The sequence below is a fragment of the Triticum urartu genome, chromosome 2A (assembly GCF_056163025.1).
Source record: "Triticum urartu cultivar PI428250 chromosome 2A, HENAU_Tu73, whole genome shotgun sequence".
NCBI lineage: Eukaryota > Viridiplantae > Streptophyta > Magnoliopsida > Poales > Poaceae > Triticum > Triticum urartu.
Genome location: NC_141874.1, coordinates 39,235,211 through 39,257,200, shown reverse-complemented (window position 1 = coordinate 39,257,200; position 21,990 = coordinate 39,235,211).

Genomic DNA, 21,990 nt, shown 5'->3' with positions numbered 1-21,990 from the left:
GGTCCATTAAGCCATCCTTCCAATACGGTTCCATGCCCTATAGAGGGTTTTTCCTTTTTAGTGCTTGACCCGGGTGTCTGGTGATGATGCACCCTTTTATTTCGGGCTGGGTTTGTAGTCAGGGCTGGATTGTCCCAAAATTTTATTTCGGTTTTCCAGGTGCTTTCCATCGCAAAGTACTTTCGTACAATGGACGCCAAGTCAGCGAAGCATGTAATATTACGGCGACTTATGGCGTTGAGTATTCCCTTATCCGTGCAATTATTGAAGAAGATTGAGATTGCGTCTTCCTCGCGGCAGTCCCTTAGCCTGTTCTTAACCAGGAGGAATCTGGCCCAGTAATGATGCACTGTTTCATGGGGTGGGTGGGTGGAATTAAATCCGAAGCCTCACCCCATCTGAGGCTGAGAGGCCGAGGAATTTCCGAACTCGAAAATTTGGATTCCTGGATGTTGTCCAATGAATCCAGCCCGTCGCCTGACTCTAAGTTCAGGTCTTGAGTGATATCCTCCCCTCCGAGGGTATCCGGGTTGGAGGGATCGGGAATCCGGATGTAGAGAGTCCTTAAGATAGATGAAGGGTCGCCGCACTGTCCCTCTACCACAGCAACGTTATGGGTGACTTGGGGAGAGTTAATCTCTCTCAGATCGGGTTTAGGCCCAATCTGGTCGTAATCCGTAGCGACTCCCAGGGCAGCGAAGCGATCCAAGAGCTCGTTTATGGAGGAGAGCTCCATTGGATCTAAATGCTCGGTGAGTTCCGAGCTGACATGAAGATTGTTTTCGATGGCTTGAGAGGTCATCGTCGGCGCACAAGTCGAACAGGCGGTCATAAGAAAACCACCTAGCCGGAGGGTTTGGCCGACAGCCAAAGCTCCCTTAGCAATGGTGCCATCTTTAAAGACGGGGCGAGGCATCCTTCCTGATGGCGACGACACGGAGGAACTCTCAATGAAAGCACCAATGTCGGTGTCAAAACCGGCGGATCTCGGGTAGGGGGTCCCGAACTGTGTGTCTAGGCTGGATGGTAGCAGGAGGCAAGGGACACGAAGTTTTGCCCAGGTTCGGGCCCTCTCGATGGAGGTAAAACCCTACGTCCTGATTGATTAATATTGATGATATGGGTAGTACAAGAGTAGATCTACCACGAGATCGGAGAGGCTAAACCCTAGAAGCTAGCCTATGGTATGATTGTTGTTGTGTATGTTGTCCTACGGACTAAAACCCTCCGGTTTATATAGACACCGGAGAGGGTTAGGGTTACACAAAGTCGGTTACAATGGTAGGAGATCTACATATCCGTATCGCCAAGCTTTCCTTCCACGCCAAGGAAAGTCCCTTCCGGACACGAGATAGAGTCTTTAATCTTGTATCTTCATAGTCCAGGAGTCCGGCTGAAGGTATAGTCCGGCCATCCGGACACCCCCTAATCCAGGACTCCCTCACTAGACATGAGACTAGATGCGAGGAAGCAATGTATACTTCTTTACACTCGAAGAAGAAATAAGAACGCAAGATCGAGCCTCCGCAGATCAACAATGAATATATCGAGAAGGCACTAATCCAACTTACTACAGGAGTAGTCAAAATTATCGTTGGAGTTCGTGCAAAACGGAGGTCCGTTTGGGGTCGTGCGTTGGAGTTGGCCTTACAAGTGGGACCACAGTTAAGGAAACCGACTATCGGCAACCCCCACCTCGCCCGCCGCGCGATGGCTGAAGTTAGTGAAACGACGAGGTTGATGAGATTGCTCTCGCACGGACTCCAAGAAATAATATGGTGTCAGATGGATGTCGTGGTGGTGGCGTGTATCGTACTCCTGGACGTGAATGCTTGTTCTGGCCCATGCCACCCTACTACTCCTACTACTTACTCCTACTATATACTATACTACTAGTATATCGAGGATTCGAGGTGCTGGTTACGTACAACGAACACATTAACATATGGCTACAGTAAAAACACCCGCCCGACGCGCGAAGCATGTGAAGCTAGTACAAATAGTGTACTACTATTGTTGATTGGCCTCATCCGATAACCTGTTGCAATGCACATACAATTATGTATTCGGAAAATATTTTCTTTCCTCGTCGCACCACTCACTTAGAGAAGCGACTCGAAAGCCATTCATAAATTTAGTAAGTTTATCACAGGCATATCATTTTATTACATAGTACAACAGGTCATCAACCCACATCGACAACAAGGATACATTATAAATACTAAAGTTTTCACCACACAACAAATAACAAGCCATGAAATGAACTTCAACTCAACCATTCTGCGGCATTGGAAACGCTTGCTTTGAACCACAAGTGATTCTCTGGGACGGGCCATCTGTTGTCGACCTGGAGACCAACGCAGGAATGATCATCCAGGCTAAAGCGGCCTACTATATCAGTACAGGGTAGGGAACCACCCAAATGTCCGAGGTATAGACACAGTTGCTTCTCATAAATGTGTCAATAGCAGTTGGATCGCCTTTACCATCATTGGATAGTTTTTTCGAAGGAAGAGCGAGTTTTCTCAAAGACTATCAATTCTGTGCCAGGGAGAAGGAGTTGGCACTAGCACCCTAGTATCCATCCCGAATACCATGCAACGGGTGTTGGAATAGGTCCGGAGAGTGCGACCATGGGAGACTACACCTGCTTCCTTAGAAGTAACATCATCAGTGGGCTGTATACACACAAGAAGAGGTGATCCATCAGAATTAGTTGCCAGGCGCCACAGAGTATATCGGCGCTGCTCGTCGTCATGCTCGTGATCATCACCATCGTCATCTCCCCCTTGGTTATAAAAATCTTCATGTATAGGTGGTGGGATGTTCACAGGACCTTGGAAACACAAGAAGAAGGTTAATTAGTAAAGGGAAACTTGCTAACCCGCATGCATGTGGATGAAACAATTATAATTACGGTGGAAGACAAACGTACCGAAACAACGAGGATGCCATGCAAAAACAGTGCCACGAGTGGTGGCAGCAAACACAAGGCCCTCGTATTCAATTGCATCACAGTACTCATCCGTGTACAAAAACTGATTTTTGAGCAATATCCATCGAGTCAAACCATCAAGGACGACAACAAGCTTGTCGAAGATAGCAACAACTTGATAGTTGTTGTAATTCCAAGAGCGGTTGGGAACTCGACAAATTGCTATCTTCCATAGACGACAGTCACCATGATCATATTTGAACGTGCATACATTACCGGTGTGCGCAACCTCTGGGCAGTGTGCTGAGATTTTTGGAAGTGGAACCCGGTGACGAGTGTACACATTCACAAGTTCCCATTCGCAGTTGGACCCAATGTAAACAACCCAATCTCCATTTGCGCCTGCCCAAGCCTTGCCCTCAAGCGATGGCATCTTAACATCACACGGATCATTATCAAGTGGCATCAACTTGCAAAGGGCGAGGCCTCCGTCATGCCGGCGCCAGTCATCAGGGTCACGGCGAAGAAGATAGGGGAGATCAAACCGCTCCTTGACCCTTGGGTTCCTTGCAATGATGTTATTAGTTGTGTCGAGAATGAGCTGGAACGAACCTGCCATGCTAGCCGAGGTGATGACGTCGCACCGATCAATGAGTTCCTCCACCACGTCATCTTTCAGATCGGGGCAAGAATAACGAGGTCATTTCCGGCTTGTTCCCTCCATGGAGAAGACGATCGAACAATGGCAGAAGAAAGGGTGAAGGGCTGAAGGGAAATGGAGGAGGGAGAGGAAGACCTTGCGACAGCAGTTGCAAATCGAGAGGGAAAGGCGAAGAGTCGGTGGACGGTTGCGAGTTTGCCACGGTTCACGAAGAGGCGCCCCAGCCTACACGTCCGTTCAGAAATACTCCTACTACTCGCCGTCGTCTCACTGATATGTTGGAACGGGACCACATGTCAACGAAACATGGTGTGTAATTTCTCATGCAAAATGCGATCTGGCCGCATTGGCCCGAGGTGCCGCATTAGTTATTGACCTTTATTTTTTTAATGGCGTGCCGATCAGTTTTGAAGCACGACTAACTGGTACTATACGCAGAGAAAATATAAACTACTCTGCCACTACCCCACCTCCAGTACTAGTAGTATAAAAAAGATATATATAGGCTAGAGCTTCAGCGCTTTGTTGCTAAGGGCTTCCCACTTGCTTCTCACACTGCCACCCTCTCTCCAGATCTAAAAAGACGGCCCCTCTCTCCCTCCTCACCGGTGGTCACAAATCCGCCGGGGAAGAGAAGGACGTGCTGCGTTGACGCACTCGTCGTCGGCGAGTGAGGTCACACACTGACGACAAGGCTGTCCTCTAAGACCTAGCACCCGCGCGGGATGGCCTCCGTCCCCAAGCTCGCTGCCGTAGTGTGTGCGGAGGACGACGACCACGAGCGAAGCCACTTCCCGCCGACCCTCAGGTATGCTACCTCTTTTCGAGCCATAACCTTGTTCTATTGCCCCCTCTGCTACGTCGTTGCATGTGGATCTTTTTCCACTCCACCATCTTTCCAATTTGCTATCCTCTACTCTGCTGGCCACGCAGACGAAAACCATAATTTGCACTTTTAAAGGAAACCCTACTTCATGCAGACTAATCCATGTCTGGGTTGAATAAGGAAAGGAAGGGAGACTGTACTGTCCAAGAGAGTTGGCATCGAACGCGCATCTAGGTTGAAAAGGGGAAAATCAGTAGCTAAGGAACGAGTCTCGTGTCTCTTGGTTGAAGAAGGGTAGAAAGGCGTGACAACGCAATAGAGAATGACCAGGTCGATCGGTTTGTTGTCCTCGCATAGGAAAAAGGTGGCTAAAGAGAACAAAAATGGGACCGTAATCCACATATGCTGCCTGGATATTTGTTGCTCTGGGCAACCATACCTCCCTCACCGCTCTGCGTCCGTGGAGGTACATCATACTGGTGCCTCCCATGCTCTTATTGCCACTTTTTTGCTGTTAGTATAACGCCAACAGTCAAGTCAAGCAATGCTACTGCTAAAGTGATGCAACATTTAACTAATGCCGCTCTCAGTCTAATGCCACCCATAAATTTAAGCAATGCCATTTAATGTCACTAGATTATTTCAGGGTTAGCTGTTGATTGTGGATGTATTAAAGATTTTTCAGCTATAAGGCATTCTAATGCTGTTGCACAGCCAGTATACCAACGATGAAACTTGTTACTCCCGTGAGATTTTTGCACTGTTAATGCTTATAGATTACATACCTCACTTTCATGAGATAAGTTAATTTTTTTGTACAGTGTCACCAAAATGCCAAGGCGCTGATGTCATTTTATTTTGGTTAAAGTGCACAGACAATTATGAAGACAAGGGGAAAGGTCAAGAGTGGGCACCTCCTCCTCTGGCTGTCCTCTTGAGGAGGTTTGTATGTTTGTCTCTAATGGCTGTCGACTACATACCTGACATCATGATGTAATGTTAAGTCATTTCCTTTTGTACAGTTTCACTGAATTGTCAAGGCGGTGATGGCATTTTATTTTAGTAGAACTGCACAAAATTTGCTTAAAAGAAGAGGAAAGGTCAGGAATGGCTCACTTTTCCAGAAAAAATTATGTATGCCTTCCTCACATCAGTCGTTGTTGCTTCATTTATTCCTTCAAACAGGTGGTTATAAATAGTCTTGCTACCTTTTCCCATTAAGAAATTGGAATGCTTATATTTGTGAGTCTATGCTTCAACTAGTGCCACTTTTAGAGTAATCACACTTTCAATATCTATGAAAACTGGGATGCTCGATTTTAGTGGAACTGCACAATAAGTCCAACTGGTTCAAAATTAGGAGCATGTTTTTTTCCCAACCTTTATATCCAATTGGTGGCACTATGAGCTGTTCATTACGAAGGTACATGGTTTGCTACTATCTTGCTACTCTTTTTGTACTGTCATTAGATAGTAATACTAGTGGTTTGCATGTGAATTTATTGGCAGGGTGGACCTACATTGGAGGTGCAGGACAGGATTTAATGATTGGATGCTCAATTTCGGTTGTATCGATTTCACCTCTTCCATCACTGCGAACATGGATATCCTTGGTCTGATGAAGAATAGGAGCTATATTTCTGCTCTAAACCAGCAAATCAATTCAGTATGAAATTGTCCAGGGCGAAACATAACTGTATTAGATTGTCCAATCCAGAACATGATAGATGCTAAGCGGAAGAGACATGTTTAAACCGAAAATACAAGGTGTGGTATATGTTTACTAGCTACTTGATATTTGTGCAAACAGAGATGTCTGCCCGTTGCTATTTGGCAAACCAACAAAGTGCCCGCAATTTTGGTTGAACTGCACAAGAAAATAGTATAGTCACTGCATGCAGTGCCATTTGAAAATAGACACATAAAGATTGGATAGTCACTTCATGGACTGCAGAAAAGTAGTATTGTACTATTTATTAGCCAACACTAGGTGCTTCATTGCTTTCGTCTGATTATACAATGGACATCATTTTTCCTAAGTTAAAGTTTGTATTCTGAAAATAGTCTCGCAGTGTGATCGAGGGAAGACCAAATCATATTGCAGTGCATGTTCCTCCATCATGTCTGGCTCCAGCTGTTGGTGAAACCACTTATGGTTGCAAGAGGAATTGTAGACTTCACAAACAAATTTGTCTTTCAGTCTGTACTGAATGTTGGCCAATAGAAGCATCCATGTTAGTAGGAAGAACAGATGTTTTTTCTAGATCTTTGCTTTTGGAGCTACATATTTGTATATGATCTGTGAGTCATTGAGATGCATTAACATGTTGATCTTATGTATGGGAATCGTACTAGTTAGTTTTAGTTGCGACGCAAGATCCAAAGTGGCTGATCTTTGCTTTTGGAGCTACATATTTGTATATGATCTGTGAATCATTAAGATGCATTAACAGTTACTTATTTCTGTTCGCTCAGTGTTTACAAGTTACTGATCGATCACTAGCTAGCCTACAAATGCACTCCTGGCAGTTGTATTTCCGACGCAAGATGCAAAGTAGCAGTTTTTTGAATAAAAATGCCTACCTCTGAAGAAACTGACAAGCTCATACGCAAGCAAGTGCCTCCTTATTTCAAGACAATAGAAAAAATGGCTCCTCCTAGTGGATTTCTGACATCTGGGTCCCATGCCATTATCAACGTAGTCAATAAACGAGAGAATTGCACAATGAGCGGCTGACACCAGGGACCCAGCAGCTCGCCCAGTTATTTTTATTTTGGGTTAATTTGATAAATGCCACTCCAAATCTGGTGTATCCGAGAAATGCCACTGCAATTTCCAAACTTTGAAAAATGCCATTTCATGCCATTTCTAGTGGCATTTTTCGAAGTCTGGAGTGGCGTTTTTCAAAGTTTGCAAACTGCAGTGGTGTTTTTCAAAGTTTGCAAAAATTGCAGTGGCATTTTCCAAAGTTTGGAAATTGCAGTGGCATTTTTATGGATCGCCATAATTGGAGTGGCATTTATCTAATTTGTTTTTGAGACGAAAGCAGGTTGTCAACTGGGTTGTGTGGGACACTCTGGCCTGTCTAGACAGCCTTTTCTTTTATGTTTACCACAGACCAGCCCAGTAGTTTTTTTTTCTTTCTGAATATGGCTAGCCCGGTTTTTTTGTGATTTGTCAAGTAAGTCACTTTATCACGCTTGTTGGGCTGCAAATCTTTCAACACGAGGAGAGCTTCATTCGGCTGGCCGAGAAAATGGCCTATCAGTAATGAGAAATGGGCTGTACATTTTTTAAACACATCAAACCGGCAATTATTTTCAAATATCTTTTTTTCATTTCAAGATTTTAAATTGCATTGATTTTTATGCGTGGAAAATTTATTTGATTTTATATTGATATATATTTATTTTTAAAATCAGTCTGAATGTGACTCGAAATTTCAGGATTAAAAACAGTTCAGACCGCACCGACATATGCAAAATTTCATATAATTTTTTAACCGTGGCCACACTATGGGTTGTAATGCTAACATAAAGAATATGGGCTCCAAAAAAAACGCGTAAGAATTAGCAAATGGGCTGTAAATTATTTGAAATAATGGCAGATGGGTTGTATGCTATTTTCGACATATTTGAGGCTTTCCACGGATGGCCTGTATACTGTTGGATGTCCATCCAACGGCCGTCGTGCTTCTTCAATCTCTGCTCTTCCTGCTCCAACCGCTCAAACAAGCGCCGGCGGGACTGCCTCCTCCCTCCTCCCCGCGGCCGGCTGTGCTGCCGCGCAGGCCTCACTGCCCCACCGTACTCCCATCGCTGGCCTAGCCATCCCTCTACTCATCCACACCTGCTGCTATTCTCCGGCGACGGCAGACGAACCAGTAAACCCTCGTACAGTCGTACTCCCCTCCGCGTGGGAAACAAAAACAACGGCCGAGTCTTCCCTTCCTCCGTGTCGTTCCCTTCCTAGGCCTCACCGTCGTCCACCGCCCTGGTGCTCTCGGCGTGGCGTGGTCAGCGTGGTCAACGACCGACATGCGTCTGAAGTGGACTGTACGTGGAGAGGCTGACAGCTGGGTCCACGGCTGCACACAAGGAAATGCCTCCTTATTATGCGCAAAATAATGATTTCCTCCACCTGACATCTGGGACCCACCGAAACGGCCTCTGTATTTCGTGAAAAAAAATGTTACCGCCGCTGACAGCTCGGACCCACCAGCTATATCTTCGCACGTAAGGAAGTGTCTCCTTATTACGCACAAAAAAATGAATACTCCCCCTGCTAGCTGGGACCTAGTATAGTGGGCCTACTAAGTTGACGGGGATGAAGGGCTTTGTCAACTTAGTCAATATGCACGATTCTAGCTCGACTGACCGTACGATGTCCATCCAACGGCCGTAGTGCTTCTTCAACGTATGGTCTTCTTGCTCCAGCCGCCCAAACCAGCGCCGATCGTGCCACCTGCTCCTGCCTCCCGTGGCCAGCTGTGCTGCTGCGGAGGCCTCACCGCCCCCATACTACTCCCACCACTGGCCAGGCATTCCCTCCACTCCACTCACCCACACCCCCTGTTATTCTGCGGCGACGGCAGCCCAGCCGAACCAGTAAACCCTCGTCCTCCTCTCTGCGCGGGCATCCACTCCCACGTCGTCCCCGGCTCTGCGTCGTCCCCTTCCTAGGCCTCGCTGTCGTCCACCGCCGTGGTGCTGTCGGCGCGTCGTGGTCAATGTGGTCAACGACCAAATTCCATTGGAAGAATACTGTACGTGGAGAGGCTCACAGCTGGGTCCACGGAAGCCGCAAGGAAGTGCCTCCTTATTACGCGGAAAATAATTATTCCTCCACCTGACAGCAGGGACCCACCGGACGGGCCACCGTATTTCGTGAAAAAAACATTCCCCCCGCTGTCAGCTCGGACCCACCGGAAGTGCCTCTATTTACACACAAAAAATGAATACTCCCCCGGCTAGCTGGGACGCACCTTGCTAGGAGGCTGACTTGTGGGCCTACTAAGTAGACGGGGATGGAGGGCTTTGTCAACTTAGTCAATATGCACGATTCTAGCTCCATTGACCGTACGATGTCCATCCAACGGCCGTAGTGCTTCTTCAACCTCTGGTCTTCTTGCTCTAGCCACCCAAACCAGCGCCGGTCGTGCCTCGTGCTCCTGCCTCCCGTGGCCGGCTGCGATGCGGGGGAGGCCTCACCACCCCCTACTACTCCCATCGCTGGCCAGGCCATCCCTCTACTCACCCACACCCCCTGTTATTCTGCGGCGATGGCAGCCTCACACCGCAGCGAACCAGTGAACCCTCGTACTCCTGTACGCGTGGGCATCCACTGCCGCGTCTTCGCCGGCTCCGCGTTGTCCACCGCCCTGGTGCTCTCGGGGCGACATGGTCAACGTGGTCAAGGAACGACTTCCATCGGACGTGGACTGTACGTGGAGAGGCTGACAACTAGGTCCACGGCCGCAGGAAGGAAGTGCCTCCTTATTACGTGCAAAATAATTATTCCTCCACCTGACAGCGGGGACCCACCAGTGGGCCACCGTATTTCGCCCCCCTGACTTCTGGGACCCACCAGCTACATCTTCGCAGGCAAGGAAGTGCCTGACAGTCGGGACCCACCTGGTCGAAGTGTACGTAGCGTTGTCATTCTGGTCGCGAACTTGTACGTACATATATACTGGTGGATGTAGAGGCGTGCACGTGTCGTAATAGAGGCGCGCACGTAGCATGTACACGTACGTACAACGGCCAAGGTGCAAGAAAGAAAATACATCCACGTATGTGTACGTACGGGCGGGGTCTCGAACGCCTACTCGCGCATACGTACGGTGAGGGCTCGTGTACATGGCTGGGTCGGAATGGAGAAACAGCGTCATCGTCGTGTTCATGGGTCGGAACGGAATGCGTGGTCGTGTTCATCGGGAGGGCTTGGACGGAAGAGGCGATGGAAACGAGGCTTGGCATATCGCACAACGGAGGAAACGGACCTCCTACGGTCGAAATGGGGGTCCTGTTGATCGGGAGGGGTGTGGCATACCGCAAAACGGAGGAAACAAACCTCCTACGGTCGAAACGGGGGTCCTGTTGATCGGGAGGGGTGTGGTGTACCGCAAAACTGAGGAAACGGACCTCCTACGATCAAAACGAGGGTCCTGTTTATCGGGAGGGGTGTGGCGTACTGCAAAACGGAGGAAACAGACTTGTGTTGGAGCGCTATGGTCGAAACGAGGGTCATGTTCATCAGGAGGGGTGTGGCGTACCGCAAAACGGTACTCCACGGGATACTGTTCATCTCCACCGTCGACCCCCTCCAGCCTGCACGAGCTACTGTTCATCCACCGTCGACCTCCTCCAGCCTCCACGGGCTCCTGTTCATCCAGCCTCCACCATGTGCTACTCCACCGGCTACTGTTCAACCACCCCTCCACCATCTACTGTTCATCCAGCCCTCCACACCACGGGGTCATGTTCAACCACCCCTCCACGGGCACCCCTCCACCGTCCACTGTTCATCTTGCCCTCCACACCATGGGGTCCTGTTCATCCACCCCTCCACGGGCACCCCTCCACCGTCTACTGTTCATCCAGTCCTTCACCACACCACGGGGGTCCTGTTCATCCAGAGGCAATGCCACCGCTCACTTTTCATCCAACCCCCCCCCCCCCCCCCCGCAACGCTCACTATTCATCCCATCGATCGGCTTCAGTTAGCAGCAGTAGCCAAGGAATCGCTCGATCGGGTTCAGTTAACAGCCATCGATCGATCGCTCGGGTTCAGTAACACGTAGCCTGCAGTGCAATCGCTCGGGTTCAGTTAGAGCCCAACGCCTCGCTCGGGTTCAGTTAGAGCCAATGCCTCGCACACACGCGCGTACATGTATGAGACAAACGCGCATCGCTAGGCCCCCGACCTCCCACTGTAACCGGGAACTCCCTGAAATTTTCCTCCCCCTCGCTTATACCACCGTTTTTTCCGTCATGGACGGCCCAAAGAATGTCATGCAGCTGCGTCTCCGGCCCGCCCAGGACGAAAAGCCCATTTTCTGTCATGATTTTTTGTCATAGAAGTAGGAGCCCACCACATCTGTGATGATACCGGGTTTTGTCACAATTATCGTCATAGAAGTGTCGTATGTATGACAGAAAAAAAATTCGTTCGGCCCAAAATGTCACGGATGTGTCTTTTTTTGTAGTGTGACTACGAGGCACGTATGGTGACTTCGTAAAATCTCAAGATCATATGCTGGCTCACTCTCTCGAAGGTGCTCATAGGGGGTAGGGTGTGCGTGTGTGCGCTTATAGCGGTGAGTGCTTGCGCGTTGCGTCTGTACCGTGTTAAAAATACATGTCATGATTATACGGTCACTGGCTCATCCGCACAACTCCGTAATTAATTGATGATACAATCAATTGACCATTCAAATGTTCCACATTCAACAGCGCACATTACCATAGGGCCCACCCGTCATCGCGTGTATGAAGGACAGAAATGGTAATAAATTAGTCCTCGGTGGGTACTCGAAGTGGTGAGACCTCTGTTTGGCAGTCGCCGGCGGTGGGGCGCGTTGATTGAGCGGTGGGGTGGGGATAGCCGGAGAAAAAGCTCGGTGCGGGGGTCCTAGAGGGATGTCCGGTGCGGCGGCGGACGGGCGGCGGGGAGTGGTTTCGGGGCAGGCGGGGCCGCGTCGCGGCGGGTGCCGACGATTCGACCTGTGGTGGTTGGCGACTCAGGGGGGTGGAGTTTTATGATAAACTATAGGCCCTTGAGTTCATATCCAATGGCTGGAAATTTTAATGACCCGAGATGAAAAAGTCAGTCGACTGACATGTAGCCTCACCCCGCACGTACACATGCACGCACGCAAGAGACACACGCATCCAGGCGTGCAATACTGACACGTCACATAACGAACACATGCACACATGGAGGCATGCAACACTGACACGTACACATGCACTTACTAGCACACGCATGTACAGACACATGCATGCAACTCTGAAACGTATCCTTGCATGCACGCAACACTCACACGCCTGCATGCACACAGCACACGACACAAGACTCACGCTCAAGCTATACGTGCATGCACCCTTTGTTAAAGACATGGATTGTTACGGGTATTAATCAATCTTATCTATGATCAGCAGAACATTGATGTTTGCAGTTGTCTTTATGAATCACAGCGTATCGAATGGGCTATCAACATAGTAGGCTTATCTACATGAAAAGGATGACGTCACACTCAATGAACAATCATCAGTTTATGAAATGCCCGCTTGACCGCCCTGTCCCACCAAAGGTTCCTCTGTTGTGCACTGGCTGTGTTGGGTCACTGACATGTAGGCCATGTACCCAAAGAGCCCACATGTTAGTGAAAGAACGGCGCGGTGTCCTGCGTCAGAGTCGAGGGCGCCACTCGCTACACGCCCGACAGAACACGCCTCCTTGCCGCATTCAAATGCCTCCATGAAACCCGCCCGTGTGGAAGCCGAGAAACCCACTCTGGACACACATCCGTTAATGACCGGGCCGGCATTAAACGCAACACCGTCCGAGCTCCTCCCGTCCGCCGTCTTTTTAATCTCCTATTTAAACGAGGCCAAACGCCGGCCGAGAATCGCACACCTCCGCCGCTCCCCTATCTCCTCCTGCACCATTTTGTCCACTCTTACAATGGCTTACGAAGATTAGTTATTCCACACAAGCCATTTGTCTAGGTTTATATCTCTCACACACACGCATGTAGGTGGGGGACGGGCACGAAGAGAAGAGGTGCACGCACGGCGCACGTACTCCCGTCTCTTTCCCAACCACACCCGCGGGGGTACACGGTGGAGCTCATTTCTATATGAAAAGGCAGCCCACGTGGTAATTTGACACGTGTATTGGTTGTCCACTTGGTGGAGGGAGGATCGTCTACCACGGGTTAACAAACAAATTGCGACCTGACACGTTATGTTAAAAAAGAGGCAACCCATGTGGGTCCTACCTTAGAGGCAAGGCTCTATACTCTAGAGTACTTTTGATGTATCCCGTCAACTCATAGAATGAGGAGAAGCTTGCTTAGTATGTCGTCTCCCCCGCCCACGGGCGCGGTGGCTCACAGGATGAGGAGAAGCTTGCTTACTAGTAGTAGTATTGTATGCCTTACACCAGCTCCCTTGCCCACGCGCGCGGTGGCTCACAGGACGAGGAGAAAATTTTACTACTCCCTCTGTTTACTCCTCATCCCTACTACCTTGGTTAGAGAGATTATCATATTGTTTGGAATATATATGTTCTTTAGTACTCCCTCCATTTACTTATAGAAGGCCACTATAAAAAAATACATTTTGCATCTATACAAGACCACAAATAGTAATCAAGACAAAAGTTACTACTCCCTCCTTTCCAGTTTACGGCTCAATTTCAAAATCTCTCCAACCAAGTTAGACTGTAAGTGGTCGAATTAATTTCGTACTCCTAGTTTGCACAAGTAATTAGTACGCTCGTTTTTCTCAAGAAGTTATGTTTACCGAGGCATTAATTAGAACGAATGCATGAATGACCACTAAATTTCCATGAACTTCTACATGCATTGGTGAGTTTTCTCTTGACACTGCTTGCATCACGTGATCTAACGCACCTCGAAATCCAACATGTGATGGTACTACTACTAGTAGTAGAATTGAGACTTATAAAACGGAAAAATGAATGTTTTTAGATGAGCCCTATAAACCCTAGTGGGTACGTACTCCGTAAAATCAGATTTTCCCAAAACTAAGTCGCTCAACCTTTATTTTCTTGTTTCCCTTCATGCCTCCTTGCCTCGAACAGACTATGCCAAACTCCCCTGCCTGCCGCGCGGGAAAAGACCCGCCCTCGCCTTTTTTAGTCCGGGTTTGTATCGATGGATCGCACAAAGTAGAAAAAACCCAAGCCGTGTCTTGTACTCCTCCGTCGACGCTCGCTTTCATGAATTTTGTACTTCCTATCACCGACATGTGGGACATATAGCAACCGGGTCGATGTGTCAAGCACCAAATAACATTGCAGAACAGCAGGGGGACGCACCCCAGTCATACCACAGCAGTAGTAGTAGTAATGAGCAATGAGACGTCAAATCACAATTCCGCACCTTCCCAGATGGACGAAGCAACCATTATTTCACACTTCGGTTCGCCATCATCTCAAACCACATACTAGTGCTTCTGCCTCAAGAGGAACACGCGCATCGCCTTGGTACATCATGACACGTGGGACCGCATGATAGGCGATGCTCCCCCACCGATTGCTCGGTAAAATCACCTCATTTTTACTACTATTCTAACTCCATATCGGTTTACTATATGGCATGCATGTCGTTCTAGGTTGAGAATTTAACTGGCTATATATGTGATGAATAGTATATGTTTAGAAACTATATCCGCTCAATAATCCAATGATATACTTTTTGTGACATAGTAACTCATATTTAGTTAGTCAAATGGATGACCTAGAACTACGTGCACGCCCTATAAACCGAGACGTCTGAAAAAACGAGACGGAGAGGGTAGTTCAGTACGTATCTTTTTAGATCAATATAGTCGGGATTCACCAAGGAGCAAAACCAAGTGGTAGGTTGCACCTGTCGTGTTGGCGTAGCGACTCAAGCAGGGCCAGTCCGCACACAAAATGGCGACACACTTAACAGGACCCCTTTGGCCGACATGTGGCTAATCCACCGTCTTGTTCCACATGCGATGCACCAAATTACAATTTGGAGCAGCAGTGGGAATTGGAGGCACCCCGGTCGTAGCGCCGCAGTAATAGAAAATGGGCGATGAGGGGTCAAATCACAAAGCCCCACGTTTCCCGCATTCAGCTGGACAGACGAAGTAACCATCATTTCACTCTAGGGCGCAAGAGCATAAAGAAAAGAGAAAACCAATGATGCGTGCGGCAGCTACCTAGGGCACCCTAGGGTAAGGGTCTCCACTACAGATATTTTTTTAAAAGCGCCTCCACTACAAATTGGCTTCTCCCTCGTCCTCTTGAAGAAACCTGATGATGCGTGCAGTGGTAGTGTTTGTAGGAGTACTACTAGGGCATGCGGGGCCATGTCGTAGTAAATGGGAGAGGGATTGAGTTCGAGTCAATGCCGTAATATGTGTGGGCCGCTTGGTTTAGGGGAACGAGGCAACATTTTGGGTTCGGGGACCAGCGGAGATATTGTACGTACATAAAATTGTGGACGTAGAGGTTCGACCGAAAGGCAATGATGCATGGGCCCTGCATTTTGATATACCCGATGCCGGATGAAATCTTCTACTCTACTCAAAACTAGTAAGGTACACATGCATTGAATGCATGAAATTTCGAAACCAAATTATGAATAAATACACACTATAGCATGTAAAGCTTTGAGTCATATATGCATGATGTAGATGTTCATTTAGTTCTTATAGTTCATCTCATTCAAAATCAATTAGTTTTATAAAAATGTTAAGATTCACGGGGTTGTGCATTGTAAAGCATAAAGTAAAAAAACAAATAATGGCAATTCATTTAGAAAAAAAATCAATTATGATACGGAAGATTCTAGAACAAAGGAGAAGTCCTTGTGTTTTGAGGTTTGTGCATTATGCTTAAGTTTAACCATGGAGTCTTCTAAATTGTACATGTGGCTGATCTGGTGGAATGTTGATGATATCCAATGGCCAGTAGTCCTCGGATTTGCCATCTCTGCACTGTCTGATTAGCTTCATCTAGCGACCATCTTTCAAGTTATTCGCACACTATTTAGTTCTTGTGCCATAGTTCCATGTATTGGAAAAAAGCTACTAGTGGGTTGTACTAGCTATTTAGGAATAGAAGATGTATACATGGAATTTGTAGGGAAAGAGATGACATGGAGTATCTCAATACCTATGAGTAGGGATTGGAAAAGAGATGTCATTTGGTTGACATCATAGGAACTTTTCTATTGAATCTAGAGATGCCATGTATCTCAATTCCTATGAGGATGGATTAGAAAAGAGATGTAATTTGGTTCATATCATAGGAACTTTTCTATTGAATATACGCTAATGTTTCTTTTCCTTTGAAATTATGGGAGTATAGGAATCCATTCATATGAACCAAGTGGCTCTAAAGCTATAGAAATGATATCATGTTTATTTCCTTTGAAATGTGGAGTATATGAATCTATTCCTATGAACCAATTGGCTCTAGAGGAAAAAATCCTATAAAAATCATATCATATAGATTCCTACACTGGTAGAAAAAGGGCCTGTTGTCCCGGTTCATAAGGACCTTTTGTCCAGGTTCCTGAACCGGGACTAAAGGGTCGTTACTAATGCCATGTCCCTTTAGTCCCAGTTCAATCCAGAACCGGGACAGATGGGCCTCCATGTGGCCTGTACGCGGAGCCCTGGCAGGAGGGCCTTTGGTCCCGGTTGGTGGCACCAACCGGGACCAATAGGCATCCACACGTCAGCATTTCTGTGGCTGGGCTTTTTTTTTGAAAGGGGTGGGGTGGGGGTTTTGGGGGTTAATTTAGGTGTTTCATATATTGTGTTAGCTAGCTATAATTAATAGAGAGAAGTGTCCTCTCTTATGTCTATGCTAGGTCGATGCTACGTACTATACATACGTATAGAGAGGACTAGACACGCTAGCTAGCTAGTAAGCAAACGAAGGAAACAGAAGATCGTCATGAACATATATGCATACAGAGAGAAGTGATATCGACCACCTCTCCTTCTCCGAGAGATTTGTTGAAAAACAAGTTCTCATATATCTATCCGACACTACCGGCTACATATATACAATAATTATCTCTTACAAATGTAATCATACGGACTCATGGTCCACATAGTATTCTCCGTCTTTAGCGATCACGTGGTTAAGAAAGAATGCCGCCAATTCCTCTTGAATTGCTCGCATGCGAGCTGGTGCTAGGAGTTCATCCCGCTTCCGAAACATCTAATTTGAAGAAGGGGGTCAATACATACATATATATATATGAATGAATGAAACTCAACACAAATGATGGTAATAAAATAAAATTGTGAATGTTGTTATTTACGTACTTCATATTGTTCGTCAGTGTAGCCCCGCTCACAGGTCGTGTGGCGGATGGACTCGCAAACGTAGTATCCACAGAAATCATTCCCTTGTTCCTGCCACAACCACTTTACAAGAAATAGAGGTCAATCAAACTGATAAGCAATAATGCCAAATGGTATTGATGAAACTAGCGCTTGATTCAATAGAAGATGCGCGGAACATGCTACTATAGTACTTACTTTCGGGTGTCTAAATTGCAGCTTCTTCGGGAGTCCTGGAGCTTTTTTGGTGAATTTTATTCCAAACCCTGCCAGACAAAGAAAACATTTATTTGATATATCAGGAAATGAACAAAGTTGCTGATATGGTGGATAATGATCGATTTAACTTACTTCTCGAGCATTTGAGTCATGTCTGCATAGTCCTAGGGATCTTTTCGTCTTGAGTCTAAGAGGGCTACTAGTCCCTGCTCAAGCTTAATCTCTAGGAGAATATAGTGGAAACTGCACACGCATGCATAACTCATCAATTACATTACTATAACCTTGACTAATATATAAGGGAAACCGAATACGCACAAGATAGTAACAATCACTTGAAGTTGTAAGGAAAGTGTATTATATCTTTGTTTTCATTTATTACCAACGATCGTAGCAAGTTGGCCTTGGTATCTGCAGCCTGAAGTTTAACCTCAGTTGCATCTATGAGATATGTGTTAATGAACCCAATATCACCGACTTGTCTTTTCTTCAATTCGGCGATCTTCAATCTGCATAATATAGTGAGGATGATTATAAATACATGCAATGAAAAAGCTGAGCTATATAGAGAGACTTAATGACAGAAGTAGTACTACTTACAGACAATAGCAGGTGACCGCTGCTTTAATGGAACAGGCAATAGTTCAATTCCAACGAGGTCATGCAACTTTTTAACTCTCACATACAAAGTACTCCTCCCCCAGACTCTCTACAGATTTTCAAGTACCAATCATGCAATCTTCGCATCATCGTTGATAGAGATCTTTCATCTTTGACGAGAGGCTTCCCGTACTCGTATCTTTGTATCTGCACCTCCATGAAATCATAATGTACATCGTCGGGAAGGTAATCGCCAAGATTGCTATAACCGGGCACCATCCTTGGATCATTAGCAACGATGTCGCTAGGCACCTTGAGCGGGGGACACGATTGCTTCGCTTGTTCGTCGAGCTGGGCAATTTGTTTCCCAGCTCATCGTTCTTTCAGCCTTTGATCACTGATAGTACTTCCCGACCGCTCCGCTTCGGCAAATTCCTTTCCAATAATGCGCTCATAGTTTCGTTTCGGCAGAGACTTGGGTGGTTTTGTTAGGGCAGCCAGAGTGCGCTTCGCTTTCACGGGATATACCTTCTCCTCCGGAGGTGGATGTTTCTTTGCTTTCACCCCTTCAAAGTAGTTCCTCACTTCTTCTCGTGCGATCTCGGCGTTCTCCTCTGGGGTCCTCTCGTATGGTAACTTCTCTGGAGTCTTCAGAGAAGGACCGAATCTGTATGTCCTCCCGCCTCTGGCTGTACTGCTAGACGCCGGTAGAGCAGACGGAGCGGTTGTCTTCTTTACTTGCTTACGAGGTGGAGGAGAAGGACTGCGACGGGCTGGAGCAGCCGGAGCAGCGGCAGGTCTCTTCCGCCCTTGCTGACGAGGCGGAGAAGGAGGAGGCTGGCTGCTCGGGCGCGCCGGCGCAGGCGGAGAAGGAGGCGGAGTGCCACCACGCGCCGGAGAAGGAGCCGGCCAAGTGCCCTGATCGTCACTCGCCGGAGGAGGAGGCGGTGGAGGAGGCGGAGTGCCCTGACTCACCGGAGGAGGAGGCGGTGGAGGAGGCGGAGCGCCCTGACTTGCCGGAGGAGGAGGAGGAGGCGGAGGCGTCCAGTTCGGAAGGTTGATGAGCTCCTTCCGCCATAGGCATGGAGTCTTCAGAGCAGAACCCAGCCTAATCTCCCCTTCACCGATAGGGTGGTCAAGCTGGAGGTCCTCAAATCCCTCCATTATTTCATCCACCATCACCCTAGCATATCCTTCTGGAATCGGCCGGCAGTGAAAAGTTGCGCCGAGTTCAGTAGGATAAACAGAGCCAATAGACGCCTTGACCTTCAAATTCATCCATTGCGTCATAAGGTGGCAATTTTGAGACTCCGTGATAGCATCCATGGGATAGCTGGCAGGAGCTGTCAAGGCATGCTCCGGCTGAAGCAACTCGGTGGAAGCAACGCTGCTTCTCCGCTGAGATGGCGGGGTAGCTTCGGGGGAAGCTTCGGCAGTTCATTTGCTGCGATTTGCTTCTTGTTCCTCTATCGCTTGTATCCTTGCTTGCAGCGCCTGCATTTGGGTCTGCTACACTTTTTTCCTCCTCTCCTGGCATTTGTAACCGCCTGCGTCCGGAAACCCAACCTTCCATGGAATGGAGCCTGGCATGCCTCGTGTCCGTCCAGGGTTCTCAGGATTCCCAAGGGCCATTGTGAGCTCGTCGTTCTCTTTGTCTGGAAAGAACGTCCCTTGCTGTGCTGCTCCGATATACAGCTGAAGCTTCTTGACTGGTATGTCCATTTGATCGTTCGTCCAAATGCAATTCCCAGGTATAGGGTCCAAGGTTCCGCCATCCCCGAAGAACCAAGTCCGGCAACGGTCTGGCCAGTTAATTGTCTCAGGTTCGATCCCTTTATCAACCAGATCATTCTCAGTCTTGGCCCACTTAGGCCGGGCTACGAGGTAGCCACCTGACCCCGTGCGATGGTGATGCTTCTTCTTCGCAACATTTTGCTTGTTTGTCACCGACACCTTCTTACTCTTTTCCGATGTCTTGTGGGCCACAAATGCGGGCCAGTGATCTCTGATCTTCTCATATCTGCCCTTGAATTATGGTGTCTCTTTATTTTCGACAAACTTATTCAGCTCTTTCTTCCACCCCCTAAATAGTTCTGCCATCCTCTTAAGAGCAAAAGACTTGATTAATTGCTCTTTAACTGGCTTCTCCGGATCATCCTCTGGCGGTAGGGTGAAATTTGACTTCAGCTCAGTCCAAAGATCATTTTTCTGCATATAATTGACATAAGACACCTCAGGGTCTTCTGTAGCCGGCTTTAACCATTGCTGGATGCTGATCGGGATCTTGTTCCTAACCAAAACCCCGCACTGAGCAAAAAATGCGCTCTTTGTCCGGAGGGGTTCAATTGGTTGGCCATCGGGCGCGATTGCTATGATCTCAAACTTTTCATCCGAGCTCAACTTTTTCTTCGGGCCTCGTCTCTTTACCGAAGTTGTGCTCGATCCGGAGGGCTAGCAAAAAGAACAAAGACTTAATTAATATGTGTACATACCAAAACAATGAATGCATCAATTAGCTAGTCAGCAGAAGCTTAACTAATATATATACCTGGCCGGACTCGGTTCAGTCACCGGAGACGTCATCACGGTCTCCTTCTTGCAGCGGCATTGGGTCACCGGAGCCATCCTCACGGTCTCCTTCTTGCACCGGCATTAGGTCACCGGATCCATCATAATCATAGCCAGCTGCTTCCAGACCATCGGTGTCGTTGAGAAACAACGAGCAGACGGCATCACTTCCTTGTGCGATTATGTCCCCCAACAACTCTTCTTGTACTTCGTCTCGGGCGGTGTCCATAGTTTCTACAAATATTGACAACATGGCAATTATCATTCAAACATGACATATGGATATATTAGTGGCAAACGTAGAACTAATATTAATTAGTGGCCTCGACGCTGCTTCTCTAGGGTTTGGGGTGGCCTCGATGCTGCTTCTCTAGGGTTTGGGGTGGCCTCGACAACGCTTCATGGATAAAAAAAGAAGAGGAAGAAGAGAAAAAAGAGGAGAAGAAAGAATAGAGGAGTAACTATTCTTTCTTCTCCTCTTTTTTTCTTCTTCTTCCTCTTTTTTTTATCGGGAACGAGGGTCGTCGAGGGTCACCGAGCGGTAGAGGAAACCCTAAATAGCAAGCATCGTGGGTGTGAGATACATGTGGCCGTCGGTGTCGGACAGTACATCCACGTCCCACAAGTGACGCGGGCTTCGACACCCACGTCACTTGTGGAACGTGGATGTAGTGTCCGACACCGACGGCCACATGTATCTCACATCGACGATACTTGCTATTTAGGGTTTCCTCTACCGCTCGGCGACCCTGACCCTCGACGACCCTCGTTCCCGATAAAATAAATAGGAAGAAGAAGAAGAAGAAAAAAAAGAGAAGAGGAAATCTTTCTTCTCCTCTTTTTTTCTTCTTTTTTATCGGGAACGAGGGTCGTCGAGGGTCACCGAGCGGTAGAGGAAACCCTAAATAGCAAGTATCGTGGGTGTGAGATACATGTGACCGTCGATGTCGGACAGTACATCCATGTCCCACAAGTGACGTGGGCGTCGAAGCCCGCGTCACTTGTGGGACGTGGATGTACTATCCGACACCGACGGCCACATGTATCTCACACCGACGATACTTGCTATTCAGGGTTTCCTCTACCGCTCGGCGG